The sequence below is a fragment of the Notechis scutatus genome, chromosome 15 (genome assembly GCF_049901735.1).
Source record: "Notechis scutatus isolate UNSWTSFEM ecotype Mainland chromosome 15, rNotScu1.2, whole genome shotgun sequence".
Taxonomy (NCBI): Eukaryota; Metazoa; Chordata; class Lepidosauria; order Squamata; family Elapidae; genus Notechis; species Notechis scutatus.
The window spans coordinates 9,678,557-9,699,646 of record NC_142023.1 but is presented as its reverse complement, the minus strand read 5'-3'; the positions used below and the strand labels follow the sequence as shown (position 1 = coordinate 9,699,646).

Below are 21,090 nucleotides of genomic sequence, written 5' to 3'. Positions count from 1 at the left end.
GAAAGAAAGAAAGAAAGAAAGAAAGAAAGAAAGAAAGAAAGAAAGAAAGAAAGAAAGAAAGAAAGAAAGAATACTTTTGTTTCGACTTGGAAACCGCTTCTGGATTCTGTGGCTGAGGTTTAAAAAAGGAATAAAGAAAGGAAAAAGAAACTTTGATTTTGGGTTTTAACCACGAATAGGTTTGTTGTTATGGAAATGGCTAGTTTGTATTATTAGGTAAAAGTCAAAAGTTGGAAATATGATCCTATTGTCTTATTCTGCTGTACCAAAGGGAGCCAGAAGTCAATGCCTTTCTTTTTTCCCTTTGCCCTACACTTTTTCCCTTCCATTTTTCCTCCCCTGCTTTCCTACTATTTTCTTTGGCATCTGTTGTATTCTGTATTACAAAGTAATACAGGAAAAGACTGAAATCCTGTAGGCCAGCGTGGAAAACAGCTGTCCGCTTCGCATCTAATCAGGAGACCAGAAGCAACCGATGGAAACGAACCAAGGAGAGAAACAACCCAGAACTAGGGAGAAGTTTCCCTACTGGGGAGAACAGTCTGATTGTTGAACTCAAAGGTGCTTTTTATTCAACAGGCAACTGGACTTCCTTTGTTCTTCCTTGAGGACTAGCCCACTGTTCTAACTGAAGAAGTTTCTTGGATGAGAAGCGAAGCATCCAAGAAAGTCCCGTTGCCTCTTGAATGAAAAGCACCTTGGGGAGAACTGTGACCTGATGGGTGGCTGAGAATCTCCAGAAGTTATGGCTGCTCCATCGCTGGAAGTTTTGAAAAAGAGACTGGACAGTTGTTTGTCTCAAGTGGGCTCTCCTGCTTGAGCTTGGGGGTTGGAATAGATGATCTCCCAGGTCCCTTCCGACTCTCTTATTCTGTTATCTACCCAGGAAAACCCTGAGCACGTCTGGAGAGAGGAATGGCCCAAGGTCCCTCCGTGGAGCCTGACCGTCAGTGACCCTTCGACCAAACTGTCTGGTTTTGACCTTCCCCCGACAGAATTAGCTGCGATACTAGAAGAAGGGCCTCTGCCTTGTATCGGTGGGGGTGGAAGGATTTCCCCCTTGTTGGGATTGTGGTGCTGACGTGCCAACTGTGAAACGTACAACCTGCAAGATTGCCCCATGAGGCTTGTCCTCTGGCTCCCCAGAAGATCTGCACAAAGCAACGCCTTATGTATGTGTGAAAGAGAGGGAGGGAGAGAGAGATGAAAGAGAGAGAAAGAGAGGAAGGGAGAGGGAGATGAAAGAGAGAGGAGAAAGAGATGAAAGAGGGAGGGAGGGAGGAAGGGAGATGAAAGAGGGAGAGAGAGAGAGAGAGAGAGATGAAAGAGAGGGAGGGAGGGAGAGATGAAAGAGAGAGAAAGAGAGGAAGGGAGAGGGAGATGAAAGAGAGAGAAAGAGAGGAAGGGAGAGGGAGATGAAAGAGAGAGGGAGAGAGGAGAAAGAGATGAAAGAGAGGGAGGGAGAGAGAGATGAAAGAGAGAGAAAGAGAGGAAGGGAGAGGGAGATGAAAGAGAGAGGGAGAAAGAGATGAAAGAGAGGGAGGGAGGGAGAGAGATGAAAGAGGGAGGGAGGGAGGAAGGGAGATGAAAGAGGGAGAGAGAGAGAGAGAGAGAGAGAGAGATGAAAGAGAAGCCATTTTGGAAAGCAAAGAGTTAAGCAAACTGTCCAACAATTGACCTGGAAACCAACATCAAGAAAATCCGCCTATTGTTTTCAGGGCTGGTTTGCTTAGCTAATCTCTCCAATCTTGAGAAAACCAGAGCACCACCAACCGTGTTTGTTTTCTTTACTTTGGGGGGGGGGGGCTTTGAAAAGGGAGGGGGGCCAGGCTTTTTCCTGGAAGGAAATAAATCCAGGGGGGACTAAGGAAAAACAAAAACAAGTAAAAACAAGTTAACTTGAAAGATCAAAGCTGTGCGGTCTGCAGGAAACACACAGTCAGCAACATTTCGCCCAATATATTCATAGGAATTCGGTTAATTTATGAGTAGAATATTATTCTGTGCTTGCAGGATGCAAAGTCTGCAAAATTGGGTTCCTTGGGGTCAGCTAATCGTGGCTAATAAAAGTGTCAAATATTCCCTGGCAAAGCCTCTGGGTTTCCCCCCAGATGCATAGTTTTAATTTGGCGGCTGGCAAAAACTGTCAGATGGTTGGACTCCGATTTATGGAATAAACCACCTTTGGAGGGTGGCTTCCATGTTGCTGCCTGAATGGTTTACAAACCACGGTTTGCCCGAGTTCATGCAAGACACGGAAGACAAACCGAAGCAGCCGTGTTTCTGGCTGAAGGAGAGGGCAGGGAGTTGGACTAGATGACCAACAAGGTCCCTTCCAAATCTGTTAATCTGTATACCTCTGTATAAAAGATCCAGAGGGATGGAATCAATGAAATAATAATAATAAAAAAAAACCATTTAGGCCACAAGGAACATCCCGAGATGCAGAGATCACATTTTTCCTATGTTTTGCTAACTACGTTTTGACAGGTACCAAACGCAGAGGAATGGAAAGTTGATCTCTTTCATAGGACGGCCCTTCAAAGGAGCTGTAACAACCCTGGAAAAGGGGATTTGCAAGCAGTCCTCACACTTATGACCATCACAGCATTTTCCCCACAGTCACATGATCAAAATCCGGGCACTTGGCAACCAGCATGCACTTATGACGGCTGCAGCGTCTCAGGAGTCACCGTTTGCAAGCACCCAACGAGAACACTCCAGAGGGGAAGCTGGACTTGCTTAAGGACCACATGATTCACTTAACAACTGTGGCAAAAAAAAAAAGGTTGTAAAATTAGGCCCGACTCACTTAAACAATCGCCTAGCTTGCCCATGGAAATTCGACCGCGGTTGTAATTCCAGGTCTCTCTCTATTTTCTACATACGCGCAAGCTTTCCACTAGTAAAGAGCATTTGGGGACAGATTTTACATGTTCCTCAACACGTTTTCACTCCTCAGAACATCACTTCCCAAAATTCTTTGCAATGCAGATTTGTCAACTTCTTCCTTCTGGGTTTCTAAGTTCCAAAATCAGCAGATTTGCCTCAAAAAGTCTTTACTACCCATCCTTAAGTCAGAAAAAAAAATGCTTGTTTCCCTTTCCTTAATGTGTTAGAAGCACCAGGCAGCATCCAGCTCGGCCGCAAAGCGTTTCTATTTTAGTAATTAATGTGATTTATTTTTTTTACCAATTCTCTCATTCCTTTTTTAATGTTGATCTTATGATGCGTTGATGTTTCTGTCATGGTTAATGTCAACTTTATTGTCCTCATTTTTACACTGCTTTTGTACCCTGTCCGGAGAGATGCAGCTTTTTAAACAACCGTTTTTTAAAATGTAATAACTCGTAAACGAACCCCGTAAAGATGGTTTGCTGCTTAGTACGGAACATGAAGTACCATGAACCAGAAAATCAAAGCTCTGGAAACAGCTAAATGATTTTAACACCCAAGGCAAAAAAACATTTTCCATGGTGGTTCCCTCCCCACACACACACACACACACACACACCAGCAATAATGCACAAAGATTAAAGAGGGATTTTTGGAGAACCAAGAAGTGGCCGCTAACTTCATAAAACCATAAGAATAGATGGGAACTTAGAGGTCTTCTAGTCTAACCCTCGGCCCAAGACAGGAGTCATCATACCATCTCAGGCAAATGGTTTTCCAACCTCTTTCCAAAGCGAACACAGTCCTAAGTTGCATTAACAGGGGGATTCATCGACATCTTTTTTGTGCTGTGTCATGGCGACTAGAACTGGACAAAGTATTCTGAGTGTGATGTTGTTAGGCAACTCAAGATAAAAAATCCTTGTTTCTTATAGGAACTCAGTAAAATGCCCTCCCAGGGAGCCAGGTAACAACCTAGATACAAAACACATCACCAAGTTATGTCAAAGCCAGACAGGTGCACGGTGCTCGTTGGATGACTCGACAGGTAGGGCTTTGTGGCAGCTGCAACGTCCACTGACAGGGGATGCCCAGCCCAAACCCTGGAGGTGTTGCTAATTGCAGCTTTTGGGAAAGTCATCTATATTTAGAGCCAAACTTTCTTTGAAGGCCAAGTGGTTGGGCGGGTTTAGGGTTGCAACTGTGCTGTCTCCTAAGAGGGAATTAAGAGGGGGAGGAGGAGGAGGAGGAGGAGGAGGAGGAGGAGGAGGAGGAGGAGGAGGAGGAGGAGGAGGAGGAGGAGAAGAAGAAGAAGAAGAAGAAGAAGAAGAAGAAGAAGAAGAAGAAGAAGAAGAAGAAGAAGAAGAAGAAGAAGAAAGAAGAAGGAGGAGGAGGAGGAGGAGGAGGAGGAGGAAGAAGGAGAGGGAGAGGGAGAGGAGAGAAGAGGAGGAAGAGGAAGAGGAAGAGAAGAGGAAGAGGAAGAGGAAGAAGAAGAAGAAGAAGAAGAAGAAGAAGAAGAAGAAGAAGAAGAAGAAGAAGAAGAAAGAAAGAAGAAGAAGGAGGAGGAGGAGGAGGAGGAGGAGGAGGAGGAGAAGAAGGAGAGGGAGAGGAGAGGGAGAGGGAGAGGAAGAGGAGGAAGAGGAAGAGGAAGAGGAAGAGGAAGAGGAAGAAGAAGAAGAAGAAGAAGAAGAAGAAGAAGAAGAAGAAGAAGAAGAAGAAGAAGAAGAAGAAGAAGAAGGGAAAGGAAAGGAAGAAAGAGGAAGGGAAGAGAATGGAAGGGAAGGAAGATGGGCAGCCAATAAATCTAATTAATAAATAAAAAGAAGAGAAATCAATTATTAGAAAGGCTTGGTGAAATTGACATTGAGGGAAGGGAAGGGAAGGGGAAAAAGGACATTAATGGATGAGTGAAGGAGAGTGGGAGGGAGAAAAAGAAAGAGAGAGGAGAGGAGAGAGGGGATAGGGAAGAAATAAAAGGGAAAGGAAGGGAAAGGAAAGGAAAGAAAAACAAAAGGGAAGGAGCCAGTACGTTTTGTCTTCAAGCCTGGTCACTTTTTATCAATCCAGGCCAGACTGTCCTTGCTTGGATTTCATTTACGATTCTCATTTGATTCAAATTCAGCTCCGGGGGATATGCCGGACTTTCCAGCCACGTGCTGGGTCAATATCTCCTTCGCTCCCAGGCAAAACAATCAAACTTTCAGAGCTGCATCCCGGGTGTTTCAGCTGCTGCCGACAGGCCCCGTTGAAAGACGGGGTGTGAAAAGAAGCCATTTTCCCGTGCAGAAAGTACAACGGCCATCAGAGCAAGCGGGCATAATTACGACACAATTTCAAGCGGCTCCGTCTATGGACGAGCCAAAGTCTAAAAAGACGAATAAAAGGAGAATATTGGCAGCTTTTTCTTGCAGACGTTTCATGACCCAGCTAGGGAACATCATCAGTAGCTTCTCCTTTCAGTCTCGGTGGAGGGTGTGGTTTTTCTCCTCGGTAGTTCCTCGATTAGCACATTATTTTCTCCGTGATTGTTTGCCTGGGGTCAATCCCTGCTTATCTGGATATTAGGCGCTGGTTGCAGGGCAAGTTCCTGAAAATAAACATGAAGCAAACGCCACACTCCCTCGTGCTGATGATGTTATCTAGTTGGGTAATGAAACGTCTGCCAGAAAGCAACCAAGGTCCCCACAGTTTTTCTCCTCCTCCTCCTCCTCCTCCTCCTCCTCCACACTACCACCACAACTCCACACCCCTTCTAGCACTGATGATGTTACCTAGTTGAGTCATGAAACGTCTGCCAGAAAACCACCACGCTCAGAGCACCAAGGAGCCCTTGAAAAGGACCCTCTTAATTTGGAGTGGGAGGGTTGTGGAGACAGAGCAAAGGGATGCATTTTGAGCTCATCCCAGATTTCCCCAAATCTGTTGTGTTTTCTCTGAGCCCCTCCCCCAATCAGCCCCACACACTAAATACTACAAGTCCTGGGCTGGCATCCTTTAAAATTGCTGCTCAGGTGAACTCAGCCCCCAGGCGTCAAATGCTGTGCAACTCAATCCGTAGAACACAGAATAACAAGGTTGGAAGGGACCCCAGAGGTCTTCTAGTCCAACCTCCTGCTCAAGCAAGAGACCCCCTCCCATTCCAGACAACGGGCTGTCCAGTCTCTTCTTAAAAGACTCCAGGGATGCAGCGCCCACAACTTCTGGAGGCAAGGTCATCCCATCCATTAAGGGTCCAGGTTGAGAAACACCCTAAATGTGGACGGTGAAACTCACAGTGGACAAGTTGCCCTCAACAATCACACAACCGTTAAAAGAAAAGAACCGCTCTCCATATGCCGCCCTTATTCATCAGTAAATCCGGATACGACTTCTTTTTTCGTTTGAACGACCGTTCGGAATTGCCGTGAAAAGAAGTACTTTCAGCCAGTCCTCGCACTTACAACCGTCGCAGCCATTTCGATCAAAAGTCTAGAGACTTGGCAACCGACCCGTCTTTACGACAAGAGCAGCCTTCCCGGTGATGCCACTTCTGTGACCCTCTGACAAGCAACATCCACGGGGAAGCCCGGTTCACTTAAGGACCGTGGGACTAGCTTAACGACGGCAGCGATGGGCTGAACGGCGGCGGCCAGGAAGGCCGTAAAACGAGGCGAAACTCACTTCACAACTGCCTCGCTGAGCAACGGGAATTCTGGCGTCGGTCGTAACACGAGGACTACCTCTGTAGCTTCCTTGCCAGCCTGATGCTTTCTCGCCATCTGATGTCCTGGCTAAAATTGCATTTTTTAACCACCATCACCCCAGTATATCGTGCCCAGGGAGGGTGGTGGGTTGGAAAACCCCCAACCTCACTCCCAGGTGCCCGGGTGAACCTTGGCAGGTCCAGACAGATGCCAACTCTTCACTGGTAGGGGGGTCTCTGCTCTGCACTCTGGAGACCCCCAATTCATCTCCCCTGTGAGCAAAGCCTGCTTGGGAAAATTCCCAAATGAAGGGATGCTTTTTTCCCCCAGCCAGGAGTGGCAAAAAAATATTCCAAGAGAACTGCAGGAAGGCTCGATTTCAGAGGTCACAATCTGGATTTTATTACGATTACTACTACTACTACTACTACTACTACTACTACTACTATTATTATTATTATTATTATTATTATTATTATTATTATTATTATTATTCCCCCAAGAGAAGTTTTACCACCGGGTGTTTGCTGGTGTGTGGGAGGCAATTAATAAGCAAGATGAAATCCCTAGAACCAGACTGGGAGTAGCCTCAAAAGGCGGCTCCCTTTTTGCAGAGTTACAACAGGCGGCCTAAACATTTTATAGATTAAAAAAAATAAACAAACCCAAGGCCAAACCCTGGTCTTTCCCCACACGCCGTGTCTAGGAAGGGATCTCTCGCACCCAGGGCTCCTCTTAGCTTCCTCCCTTGGGGCTTCCTGGCGATTTTGGAGCCTCTGGGCGAGGCAGCCGCTTGGCAGAGTTTGGGTTGGGTGAATGGGGAGGTGGGCAACATGGGACCCTGCCAGGAAAAAAACTCCCCTTTTTTGAAAATTGCTGGTCAGCAGCAGCAGCAGCAGCGCCTGGTGCCCAAACAAAGGCAATTGCGGAAACTTCTCTGGCAGGCAGGAGTGTGAAGCATTGGAGAGGAGGGAAGCTTCTTTCCCCAAAACCCCCCCTTTTTTTTAAATAAAAAAGTTTTTTTAAATTTTTTACAGCAAACCTAACAAATAAAACCTTCTTTCATTTACACAGTGTGTCGGTTGGTACGTATGTCTTGTGTGCAATATCTACGGTCCTTTCCTCTTAGCTTTACATTTCTATTACATTCATTAACTTTCCATATCATATTATATTACGATTACACCATCACCAGACTTTTAATTTCACATCCGTGTTATCCTTTAGAGCAAACCTCACTTCTTCATAACATTTATAACTCATTCAAAAATAACCAGTTGCAACGTGTTCATTATTCCCGTGTTATACTTCAGTTTCCTACTTTTCTGTCTAACCGCTGATCAAATAAATCCCATATCTTACCATATTCTTTTTCTCCCTTCCCCCAAACCTTGTCCCAGCCTTCCTCCCCCTCCATCCCCTCGCCCAAATCTCTCCCACGCCTCCCCAGCCTGGCTACTCACATCGTCGTCTTGCACACTCAAGGGGATATCCAACATGCACATCTGGAAAGGCTGCACCAGTGCCTTCTGCATGCTGAACAGAGGCTTGCTTTCCATCCTCAGGGCGGCTGGGCACGCCAAGCTCGGCTCTCACCTGGAACCCCCACGCAACGCCTGGCTTATGGCGGATGGAGCCCTCCCTCCTCCTTCCCTCCCTCGCCTTAGCGCCACTGAAACAGGTTGCCAACAGACACGGTGTCCACCAGCACCACCGCCGCAGCAGCAGCAGCAGCGAGAGAAGCTCTCCGGGGCGATTCCAAAGGCGGCGTCTGTGTGCCCAGGCTGTGGGTCATCGTCAGGGATCCTGTCCACACCTCTGGCAGGCAGGCAGGCAGGCAGGCACCTCCTTTGAAGCTCAACCTGCTTTCCCTCGGCTGGGCTTCCCCCGAATTCCTGCTGCCCCCAGCAGCAGCTCCCCAGCCTTCTCCTCCCTTAAAGGCCGGGCGCTCGGTTCGAGTCTCTGCATTGTCTCCCGAGACACAACAGGTCCCTTCCTTTGGGTCCGGCTACTGCAAGGCTGGGAGTCTGCAGTCATCCATGGCAGAGAAAGCACAAAAAGGGTCCAGGAGGAGGAGGGGGGGGAGAGGAGGGGGAGGTTGACGCAGGCACGTTTCTCCTTCTCTTTCTCTGAAACCCCCCCCTCCAGCTCATTCCCCCTCCTTGCTGGAGAGGGGAACGCCCTCCCTCGCCCGTCAAGGGCACGGCAGGGGTGGGAAACCTGAATTCATATTCCCTTAGCTCTGCATTTCTGCAGGAAAATGCTACGCTGGGCATCCCCCTCTGCCAAGGAGAGAGAGAGAGAGAGAAGAGAGAGAGAGGGAGAGAGAGAGAGAAGAGAAAGAGAGAGGGAGGGAGAGAGAGAGGGAGGGAGAGGGAGAAAGAGAGAATGGGGAGGAGAGAGAGGAGAGAGAGAAAGAGAGGGGAGAGAAAGGGAGAGAAAGAGAGAGAGAGAGGGAGAGAGAGAGGGAGAGAGAGAGAGGGGAGAGAGAGAGAATGGGGAGAGAGAAAGAGGGAGAGAGAAAGAGAGGGAGAGAAAGGGAGAGAGGAGAAGGAGAGAAAGGGGGAGAGAGAAAAGGAGAGAGAGAGAGAGAGAGAGAGAGAGAGAGAGAGAGAGAGGAGAGAGAGGGAGAGAGAGAATGGGGAGGAGAGAAAGAGGGAGAGAGAAAGAGAGGGAGAGAAAGGAGAGAAAGAGAGAGAGAGAGAGGAGAGAGAAAAGGGGAGAGAGAAAAGGAGAGAGAGAGAGAAAGGGAAAGAGAAAGAAAGAGAGAAGGAGAGACACAGAGAAAGATTGGGGAGAGAGAATGAGGGAGAGAGAAAGGAAGAGAGAGAGAGAGAGAGAGAGAGAGAGAGCGCACGTGATTGGGAGAGAGAGAAAGGGGGAAAAGGAGAGAAAGAAAGAGAGAGACAGGCCAACTCTTCCCCGGTGGATTTTAAGTAGGGCAGTCCCTCCCTTTGGGAGGGAGATGGATGGTTTCAAAATGGGATCCATAAAAATTAATAATAATAATAATAATAATAATAATAATAATAATAATAATAATAATAAAATGGAGGGAGATCAGAACTGGGGACATCAAAGCAAGCTTTCCCCGAGCAAATGAAGGGTTAGCACTTGGGAGAAGATACACTTCATTGGTAACGGAAGCAGAGAAAAGATGTTTGAAGATCTTGCACTGACTTCTCAGACGCATCAATCAATCAACTGGTTTTTGAGTTGACTGATCGAGCAATGGAGCCTCACCGCTTTCCTTCCCATCACAAATTCGCGTGAGTTGGCAGAATAACCCCAAATTTACACCAAGGGGTAAGCAGTAAAGGAGAACATTTGTAGCTCAGGGTTGAAATGTGAGGGGCTTGGTGGTTTTCTTGCAGACGTTTCATGACCAAACTATGTAACATCATCAGTGTTAGAAGGGAATATTTCCCTTCTACGGTAGCATTGACGTTGTTACCTAGTTTTGGGTAATGAAACGTCTGCAAGAAACAAGCTCAGACAGCCACAAGGATCCCACAGTCCTCCTCCTCCATCTCCTCTTCTCCTTCTTCCACTCCCCAAACCCCACTGCCTTCTAGCACTGCTGATGTTACCTAGTTGGGTAATGAAACGTCTGCAAGAAAACCACCCAGCTCAGAGAGCACCAAGGACCCCAAGACATAAACAGACAGGACTGGGCAGATTTGCTTACTGCTCTGCCCCAACACAATACAACACAACGTGCTTCCAACCATATCGACTTGCAAAACGGGAGGTTCCATTTTATTCGGCCATCATTTATACTGCACTGTCTTTCTCCCTTAACTAAATCTCCTCCCAACCCCGTTTCCAGGCTCAAAACAACAAAACTAGCATTGTTTTGAAACCACGGGCAGTTTCCGATCACCTTTAACCCAGGTTAAAGCCAGCAACGGAACGGGGGGGCGGACATGACAAGGAAGTTCCTTCCCCCCTCAAAGCAACGGGGAACAGAGTTTGCAGGATGTTGCCACCCTAAACATCCGTTAATTCCAAAGGAAATTGAGGCAATCAATGCACAAGAACAACCTGGAATAGCCAAGAAGCCACATTAAGCACCATCTTCAGGCCCTTTGCTCTCAATTCCAAAAAGAGGAAAGCCAGGAGAATTTGGAATTCTTGTTTTTAAGGCGATGAGAAAAAGCAGAACGGCTAGGGAGCCCTTGCTGGAAATTCACCTGCTCTTCAATTACTCAGAAAAGCTCATTGGTGGGGCATTACCTGGTTTTCAGAGAGAAGTCGTTCAAAAATCTGAACGGTGCCATCAGGGGTGGGATTTGGGCGCAGGTCCAAAAGAGAGCCTGGCGGAGTTTGTCAAAGTCAAAGCGCTCAGCTCACCGAAAATGAGAAATTAAAAAAAAAAAAGATGATCGAAACAGCTTCTCAGAGGGATAACTGCATTGTGGAGAAGGGAAGCAATTATACCTACAGCTATTTCTGGGTTTCTATTTCTCAGCAGTTTTTTTTTTTAATTGTTTCTGATAAGGGGAGAAAAAAACAACCCAGGAATGGTAGTGAGTATATAGGCAGTTCCAAGTAAGGTGGGTTTTGGGTGGTTTTTTTTTTGCAAAGTCAGAATATTCAGGTCTGATAAGTTCAAAATTTCCACTTTTCTAGGCAGCCCTTTGGGGATTGATGAAGCTTCTTCAGCTCGGACTGGATAGTGGGGAAACTGAAGAAGCTTATTGGACTAGAAGTGAAATGTCTTCAAAGAAAAACCAGAAAGTCCAGTTGCCCCTTGGGACAACAACCATGACCTGGAGGGCTGAGATTCTCCATAGACACTTTTGTGTTTGGTGATTTTTCCCCGCACCCCAGTTCTTTTTTCTTCTATTCTGCTGTCTCCGGGCACTGCCACATCCACAATCCAGACTTTTTTTGTTATGGTCTTTTCTTATCAACAATTGTTTTGTCTTTTTTTATCGACAATTCTTCAATCTGACCCGTTTGAATTCTAAAGTCCCCGAGCATTTGAGCTTCTTCATTTTGTACCACTTCTGATTATTAATTTATCCCACAGCGCAGAGGCTCTAATTTGCATGATGTATTATTTATGGTTCGTTGCAGCCAGATGTGGAGACTGGATTTGACATTTTCGGCTGCCTATCGAGGCCTTCCCAGGGACCTGAAACAAGCAAGACGTTGTCGTTTGATGGGGTTGCAGATATTCCACACAAGATGTCAGCTGTTCCAAAGGGAAGCTGCCTTCCGCAATTGACTGATGTATTCTTATGGTTCATCACCCAGTCAGTCAGATGTATACATTGGATTTGACCTTTTTGTCTACCTGTCGAGTTGCATTATTATTACTTATCTTTTTTTTTATGGCAAAGCAAAGGCAATTTGCAAGATAAAACAGATTTGTGGGTGTTCAAAATGGGGGAAATTATTCTCCCCACCGACCTGCCTAACTCCAAAGAAAGTGGGAAGATAATTACCTCGTCTAAAACTGGTCTGTAGTTTTGGGCATTTTTCACCAACCATCCCCTGAATATTACCGAACTAAATGGGATGTTGTCAGACTAGGTTGTAAAAAAATGGAGGGGGGTGGTGGTGTTTTTGGAAACCTACCACAATTCAGCAACGGGTTTTCCCCATCCTTCTCCATCTTTCCTGCTGGGTACCACACACGGTTGTCATGGAGACAGCCACATGCAACGTTGCCATGCTTACAAAGCATACGACGATGGCCCTCGTGCAGGGGGGGTGGAGAGAAATTTGCTCAGAAGTAACATGGAGCATTTTGTGTCCTTTTTAACAACATCGGCCCCCAAAATACGAAGCCTCTAAAATTCGGTTTATACCTCTAAGCCATCATCTCTTTTGGCTTGTGGGGGTCTCTGTGCAACATGTCAGAGATGTGGCGGGTGGGGTGGGGGAAACGGACCAAAATCTATATAGGGTTATTGGAGACAGTTAAAAATCCAAGGGGGTCCCGAGAATTCCCAGGGCTTTCAGTAGCCTAAAAAACAAACAAACTTGAAGGGATCATTCGCACATTTGGATCATTAACCTGGTTACCGATTTACGTTGTTTCTCTAGGTTTACAGAAGACGGTGACCTAGAATTGAACAATAGCTTCGTGCATGAATCTCACCAAGGGGAACATTAATCAAGCTTGGCACAGCATGAATGAGCCTTCAATTGACCTGGTTAACATGCTGTGAAATGCAAACCTCCTCTCTCTCTATCTCCCTCCCTCCCTCCCTCTCTCTCTGTCTCTGTCTCTCTCGCTCTCTCTCATACACACACACACACACACAGAGTGAGAGAGACCATCCATTGATGGGAAGGGGAGTTGTGATCTTTATCCTGAAGTTATCCCTCCTATTCAACAGATTACATTTAAACTTTAAGCTTTTGCTTTTCTCTGCTGGAGATAAATACTTGAGCTTCTTCCTCCTCCTTTTTTCTTTTTTTTTGTGGGGAGGGGGGGCAAGAGAAGATATTAAAAGGGATGCAGAGTGGTGGGGACTCCGTCACTGGAGGCTTTTAAGAAGAGGCTGGAAAAACCGTTTATCTGACACGATGTAGGGTTCCCTGTTGGACTAGAAGACCACCAAGGTCCTTCATGACTCTGGGCTGATGACTATTACCTAGTTTGGGTCACGAAACGACGGAAAGAAAGCAACCGAGCTGAGAGAGCATCCAAGACCCCCAAAATCCTCCTCCTCCTCCTCTTCCTCCCTTCTTGCCCTGATGATGTGACCTAGCTGGGAATTTTCCATCTTCCAAAAAGGCCCAGACGTTCCTCATGTCTGCCTTTCCAAATCTGGAGTGACATCACCACTCTGTGCCTTGCGTTGCCTTCTCACCAGCCCAGCCTCACCTGGAGGAAATATGAGAAGACATGGCGTGTCTTCCCTCCCCCTCCTCCCCGTGACCCCTCTTCTTCCCTCCCTCATTCACTTTCAAAATTAATTCCTTCCTTCCTTCCCTTTAACTTCCTTTCCCTTTTTCCTTCCTTTCCTCTTTAACTTCCTTTCCCTTTTTCCTTCCTTCCCTTATCTTCCTTCCTTCCTTCCTCTTTATCTTCCTTCCTTCCCTTTTTCCTCCTTTTATCTTCCTTCCTTCCTCTTTTATCTTCCTTCCTTCCCTTTTTCCTTCTCCTTTTATCTTCCTTCCTTCCCCCTTTTCTCTTCCTCTTTTCTCCCTCCCTTCTTCCTTTTGCATATCATAATTGTGATATATGTTATCTTTACTTATCTTTAAAAAAAAACCAAAACACCTCCATATAGAAAACCAGTCATCAGGAAAATGGCCACCATTCCCCTGACACTTTTATTTGCTACACACAGGGGTTATTTCCATTTTCAGGGGCTTAGCCAATTCCCAATCTGCAGCCTGAAATAATTCTGTATATCCACGGAGCCTGCTCTGCTGTGCCTAAAATTACAGGGAGAAAAATGTAAGGGCAAATGCAGGCAATGGTTTGTCGTCCCTGGTAAACACCTTGCCAGGAGTTGCCAGTCCGCTCACTTTTCTCCCTTTGTAATTTTATATCTAGATTAACTCCTCTTGTTCATCTGCCTCTTGGGAGAAATCAAAACACGGCCAGCCAGTCACCTCGCAGCTCTTGACGTCAACTCTGCCTCCCCAAAAATATTTTCTTTGACTGATTGCCAAACCAGGCTCAGAACTGGGAAAGAAAGTGAGGCAATAGATCCTCAGCTGGGGAGTAAAATCAACGGGATCCTGGTACTTTGTGGGTGGGCAAAACCAGAGCAATTTAAAAGAAAAACAATGAATGTGTGTTCAGGGTTTGGAATAGCTGCAAATGACCTCCCTGCAGATCAGCTTATCATTTGGGGAAACCAGATTCTTCCTTTTCCTTCCTTCCTTCCTTCCTTCCTTCCTTCCTTCCTTCCTTCCTTCCTTCCTTCCTTCCTTCCCTTCCTTCCTTCCTTCCTTCCTTCCTTCTTTCCTTTCTCTTTCTTCTTCTTTCTTTCTTTCCTCCTTTCTTTCTTTCTTTCTTTCTTTCTTTCTTTCTTTCTTTCTTTCTTCCTTTTCCTCTCTTCTTCCCTTTCCTCCTCCCCCTTACTTCCTACCTTCCTCTTTCTTCTCTCCTCTTCTTCCCTTCCCTTCCTTCCTTTCCTTCCTTCCTTCCTTTCCTTCCCCTCCTTTCTCCTCCTTTTACTATTGTTTGTCACAGCAGCCAGATGTTTAGAGTGGATCAGAGGTGGTATTCAGCTGGTTCTGACTGGTCCTAGAGAACCGGTATTGGAAATTTTGAGTAGTTCGGAGAACCGGCCAATCGTACCTCTGACTGGAGATTTTACAGTCTCCTTCCCCTGCCACGCCCACCAAGCCACGCCCACAGAACCAGTAGTAAAACAAAATGAATCCCTCCACTCGACTGGATCTGGCATTTCGATCCAACTCACAGGTCCTCTATATAATAATATTAAACGCAACTTCACGGGTTTTAAGCTGTTCTAAGTCGAGCTGCCTTTTGCAATTGACTGACGGTGAATTTGTCAATGCCGTCTGGGGTTCCAGTGGCATTCCAATTGTTTTGGGATCGCATCCAAGGCACCTATATCACAATTGGCACAGGGAGTCCTCGACTTACAACAATTCGTTTACTGACTGTTCCAAGTTATAACGGCACTGAAAAAAGAGACTTTTTTTTTTTCATTCCTCTGATCCCCCTTTGCGACCTTTGGACGAGCAAAGTCAACGAAGAAGCCAGATTCCCTTCACAAAGGTGTTACTAATTTAACAACTGTGGCAAGGAAGGTCGTAAAACGGGGCAAAACTCACTGAACAAACGTCTCACTGAACCACAGAAAGTTTGGGCTCCGTTGTGGTCGTAAGTCAAGGACTACCTACCTGTACTATCCTAACAGGTCGTTATTTCTGCATTTTCAATCTTTTATGCAGTATATTTGCAACACATTATCTCCCTTTGCTCTTTTATAGCAACAGTCAGGACTGGCTCATCAGGGGCTCTTTATCAGTTTGTACTACCAAATTATTATTTTTTTAAAAAAAATCAGTATTATTATCCTTTTCTTCTCCTCCTCTTTCTTCCTCTCCTCCTCTTTTTTCTTCTTCTTCTTCCTCTCCTCCTCCACTTTCTTCTTCTTCCTCTCCTCCTGTTCCTCCTCTCCTCCTTCTCCTTCCTCTCCTTCTCTTCCTCTTTCTTCTTCTTCCTCTCCTTTCATCTTCTTCCTCTCCTCCTCCTCCTCCCTCTCCTCCTTCTCCTTCCTCTCCTCCTCCTTCCTCTCCCCTCCTCCTCCTCTCCTCCTCCTTCCTCTCCTCCTCCTTCCTCCTCCTCTTTCTTCTTCTTCTTCTTCCTCCCCTCCTCCTGCTCCGCTGGAGGTTCAGGTGCTTTAGGTGGGCAGAAGATGGCAGCAGAGAACCACTGTTCAGAAAATGAAGCAGCCAGGAGACCACAAACTCAACCTACTGAAGACAAACTGAATTCCGAAACTCAGCAGAGTCAATCAGGGAAACCCCAGGAAATCCCCAACTTTGAGCTTAGATGGGGAAGCTGGAAAAAAAAAAAACAGGAAGGTGGCGGACTATTTTTATAATGCCCTTCTTTTAAAGTCAGAGGGAAACTTGGCCATTTGCAAGGGTGCCATTGCGATGGCTTGGCTCTTTGATGGGGTGGCTTGATTTTGACTCTCCAAACCACCTGAAGGGCAGGACAAGCAATGGATGGAATAACAGAATAACAGAGTTGGAAGGGACCTTGGAGGTCTTCTAGTCCAACCCCCTGCTTAGGCAGGAAACCCTATAGCATTTCAGACAAATTGTTATCCAACCTCTTTTTTAAAAACCTCCAGTGTTGGAGCATTTACAACTTCTGGAGGCAAGTGGTTCCACTGGTTATTTGTCCTCACGGTCAGGAAATTCCTCCTTAGTTCCAGGTTGCTGCTCTCCTTGATGAATTTCCATCCGTTGCTTCTCCTCCTCCCTTCGGGGGCTTTGGAGGCTATCTTGGCTCCCACTTCTTTAAACTAATGGAAGCTCCTGGGATCATCTGATCCCCTTTTGTGACCTTCTGATAAACAGTCAATGGGTACAACTTAGTAACCCTCTGAACCACTGCAGAAATGTGGCAAGAAAGGTCGTAAAATGGGACAGAGCTCACTTAGCAAACGTCTCATCTTGGGCTCAGTTGTGGCTGTAAGTTGAGGACCATCAATAATTAAGCCAATCCAGCTCAGACCCACTGCAATGGGTGATGCTGCCTTGTGTCCATCAAGCTTGCCAAAATAATAATAATAATAATAATAATCCCAATTTTGGGGCTGAGCTGGGACCAGAAAGGCATGCTCTGAAATGCAGAGAGTTTCAGCTACTACAAAGAAGCCAGAAAATACAAAATGGTGATTCACAGGAGCTTTGTCTGCTATTATTTAGTCATTATAAAATGTCAGAACAAATTGTTCTTTCTATAGAACAAGTATTTTTTGCATCTACACCAAAGCAGCTGGCGCCACCTCCTGGCCAGATCAGGAAGAACCGTTAAGTAATCCCGAATCCTGTAGGGGTCTCCTGTTTGAGCAGGGGGGGAGGGTTGGACTAGAAGACCTCGAAGGCCCCTTCCAACTCTGTTATTCTGTCTACAGAAATGTTTTCTCTGACGCCGTCAACCAACCCTCTCTTCTCAGACGTAAGGTTGTTTTTTACAGCCAAAATTAAAGCCTGGCGGTGCGTTTTTTTTCCCCATGCACACACAGCACAACACAACACAAGTCTACACAGGCCTTGTTGGCTCCTGCTGATGTCAGCAGCCAAGGTGCTTATTTGGCTAAGCCCGAAAAAAGCAGCTGAATTCCCATTGACCCACCCCGCTCCACAAGAAAGGGTGAGGTTCTTTGTGCCTTAACTTCGAAGGAAAATAACAACAATAATAACAACAATAATAAAACACAAAGAGCTACAAATAGAAATGGAACGACTGTGGCAAAGGCAAGCAAGGGTAGTACCCATAGTCATAGGCGCCTTGGGAGCAGTCCCAAAACAACTGGAGCCAGCTCTTGAACATTGTCGGCATTGACAAATTTGCCATCGGTCAATTGCAGAAGGCAGCTTGGCCTGGAACAGCTTCCATCCTGCGGCGATCTCTGTAACACCCTCAAACATCCAGATTTGCCTATCCCGGGTCCGTGGTCAGGACTCGATAGGTAGACAAAAAGGCCAAACCCAGTCTGAACATCTGGCTGACTGTGTGATGGATGATAATGATGATAATAATAACAACAACAGGTTGAGAAGGTTCTGGAGAATGAAAAAGTCAAGATCTTATGGGACTTCAGAATTCAGACAGGCATTTGGCCCACAACACACCTGGCATAACAATAGTTGAAAAGAAAAAGGGTTGGTTCATTGACATGGCAATACCTGGCGATGCACAAATTGTAGACACGCAGCAAGAAAAAAATCACAAAGTATCGGGACTTACAAATGGAAGTGGAGCGACTTTGGAAAAAGAAATCGTGTGTTATCCCAATTGTGACTGGAGCTCTTGGAGCAACACCTAAAGGGCCGCCTCGCTATTTGGAAATCCTGAATTTATCAGACTTGAATACCCTGATTCTGCAAAAAAAACCACCCTACGTGGAACAGCTTATATCCTCCGACGCTACCTGAACAGTTCCTAGGTCCTGGGTTAGGACTCGAGCTGTTGAGCCACCAACCAGCCCCAAAGGCTGTGAATCTCACTAAAGATTTAATCATAATCATAGTCATAGTAGTATCTATGGCTTTCTCATCCATCTGGAAGCCAAATTCAAGATTTGGCAAACCAGCCAACGTACTTTTAACGTTTCCAAGGTAATTCTTACTCCATCACGAAGCTGGAGAAACTGGGGAGGAACAGCACAATCCTAAAGCTTGAGAATTTAAGCACATTGCATCCCACGGCTTTGTGGGATCCATGTGGGAGCCCCAAATATCCTTCTAGCCTCAACTGCGAGATCTGGGTCCAAATCCCCTAAAAGCTTCACCCCACACTGCCCATCCTCCGTTCCAACCTAGAGTTCATTTTGCGACCGTTCAATGTTACAACAGCCCTGAAAGAGAAGCGACTGAGGGCCGTTTTTTCACACACTTACAACCGTCGTAGCAGCTCCACGGTGCACCTGATCAAAATCCGAACCCTTGGCCGCCGACTCATAGTTTACGACGACGATGCGATTCGGCGCCCTTCTGGCCAGCCAAGTCAACAGGAATGCCAGGTTCACTTAACGACCATGTTACTAACTTAACGATGGCAGTGATTCGCTGAACGACGGCGCCAAGAAAGGTCAGAAAAAAAAATACAGCAAAACTCAGGGAGCCAATTTCTCGCTTAGCAACATAAAACTTCGGGCTCAATTGCCGCCGTAAGTCAAGGACCACCTGTCATTGTAATGATTCAGAGGCATCGTTTCCAACCCTCCCAGGTGGGAGGTCACTATGGAACACACACACACCCCCAATATGGACCCAGCAGTGGGGCTCATCCCTGGGCTTTAAAATGAAGACACCTTAGGTCTAAGGTGTAGCCAAGTTCCTTCCCTACCGCTATTTCTACAGAATAAAAATATCACCAGATGCCAAAGGCCTCTAAGGATCATCTAGACCACCCCACCAACATCGCCAATGACCACTGGGTGTGTGTGTGTATGGGGGGGGGGGTGGCCCCGCAATTAAAGCTTGTTTTAATGAATCCTTAGCAACATACATGAGCCTTGTGGGTGGACTACTACTTGTAGCCTTTCCCCCGCCCCCCCCCGCGCCAGGGAGGACCTTTCATTCCTCCAGATCGGCTTCCTCCTTTCCCAGAGGCGAATTTGGGCTTTCCCCGGCGCCCTCCAAGCCCCAACAGCTGCATTCACACGTGCCGAGCCAAGGTTTGGGGCAAGGGGGCAAGGAAGGCGATTCCTCCCGCGGGGAAGCCCAGCGCCGCCAGGGGAAGCGTCCCTCCCCTCCCGCACCTCCAAACAAGGCGGGGCGGGGTCGTGAGGACGGAGCCCCCTCCCCAGCCCCTTCCCTTCTCCCCCGCTCCCTTTCTTGGCCAGGTCTCCCCCCAGCCGCGCTCTTGCCTTACCTGGCTCTCCAGCATCATGGTTTGCCGCTCATCGTTTCTAAGGAGCCGGGCGAGGAGAAAGGCGGCGGCGGCGGGTGGGGTGGAGGGGCGCGCGATCCAGGCCCGGGGAGCCGCTAGGAGAGGAGGAGGAGGAGGAGGAGGAGGAGAAGAAGAAGAAGAAGAAGCGGCGGCAGGTGGAGGAGGACCGCAGGGCTGGCCGAGGGAGCGCCGCCGATGCCACCTCGCTGCTGCTGCTGCTGCTGCTCAACAGCTGTCCAAGCCCATAATAATCCCGGCTTCCTGCTCGCCTTCTCCGGGCGGAGCTGGGGCGATCCCCGATCGGCGTCTCCATCCACCTCGCCCGCCGCCGGGAGCCTGGCAGATGCAGCTAGTCAATTGCACCCGGATCCCGTCAATTGCACCCAGATCTGGTCAATTTCCTTCGGGGGGACGGACGAGCGCGCCCCGCGGGCGCAGCTTGCAAAAGCACCCATGGAGACCCCACTCCCACCCGCCGCCCCCGCCTTCCTCCCCGGGGCGGAGAAGAAGCGGATGGCAGCGCCGGCTTGGGCTCAGGATCGCGCGTGAGGAGGGGAGGATCTGGAAGGCGGAGGAGCCGAAGAGAAGCGCCCGAGGCCGGGAAGGGGAAGGGGGGGGAGGCGGGGAGAAAGGAGCGTGGATCCAGCCGTGGAAAGGGGCGGGGAGCTAACGTGACTCAGCCACCGGCTAGCAGGTAAAGCAGCCTCCCCCTCCTCTCCCTTTCCCAAGAGGTGTGTGTGTCTTTGTGTGTGTGTGTGTGTGTGTGTGTGTGTGTGTTAAAACTACACCGCCCACAACAAGAAGAACCGCGCACAAAAGCGGTTTGCCTGGGGCTCCTGAGCGCGTGCAGAGCGCCAGCTCGCCAGCTCAAGGGGCTTAAGCTGTCTCCTTGCCTTGCAAAATTTATTATTATTATTATTATTATTATTATTATTATTATTATTATTATTATTATTATTATTATTATTATTATTATTATTATTATTATTATTATTATTATTATTATTATTATTATTATTGAAAGACCTCCCACTCCCCTGGGCTGTCTGTCAAGTGTCTTTTCTCCTGAAAGACAAAACCGTGGAATACTAAGAAAACCAAGAAAACCAGGCTATCTCTGAGCATCTGCAGAGTGCCAAAAAAGGAAAGCTATCTAGCATAGGTGACAGGTGCTACCTTGCTTTAAAGCACCCTGATACACACACGAAGGCAACGGTATCTGAGCAGTCCTGAGCTTATTCCTCAAAATAACAGTATTATTTTATTGATTGATTTAATGATGGATGGATTGCTTTCTCAGCCCAGTGATTCCAGGCGGCTTGCAAAATTCTAAAACAGGTAAAGCAGTTAAAAACCTTAAAATGTCCCCCCCCCCCAAAAAAAGAAAAATGCATACACACAGCAGCCAAGACAGTTATTATAGTGGCTATA

At 47.2% G+C, this 21,090-nt stretch overlaps 1 long non-coding RNA gene across 1 annotated transcript; it reads right to left on the bottom strand.

Moving 5' to 3' along the window:
- Nucleotides 1-10,951: 10,951 nt before the first annotated feature.
- Nucleotides 10,952-20,464, bottom strand: LOC148129472 (uncharacterized). Its single transcript, XR_015745426.1, has 2 exons — nucleotides 19,642-20,464; nucleotides 10,952-11,718 (listed from the first exon to the last, which is right to left on the bottom strand). It is a non-coding gene; the product is annotated as an uncharacterized LOC148129472 (long non-coding RNA).
- Between the last annotated feature and the right edge of the window lie 626 nt (nucleotides 20,465-21,090).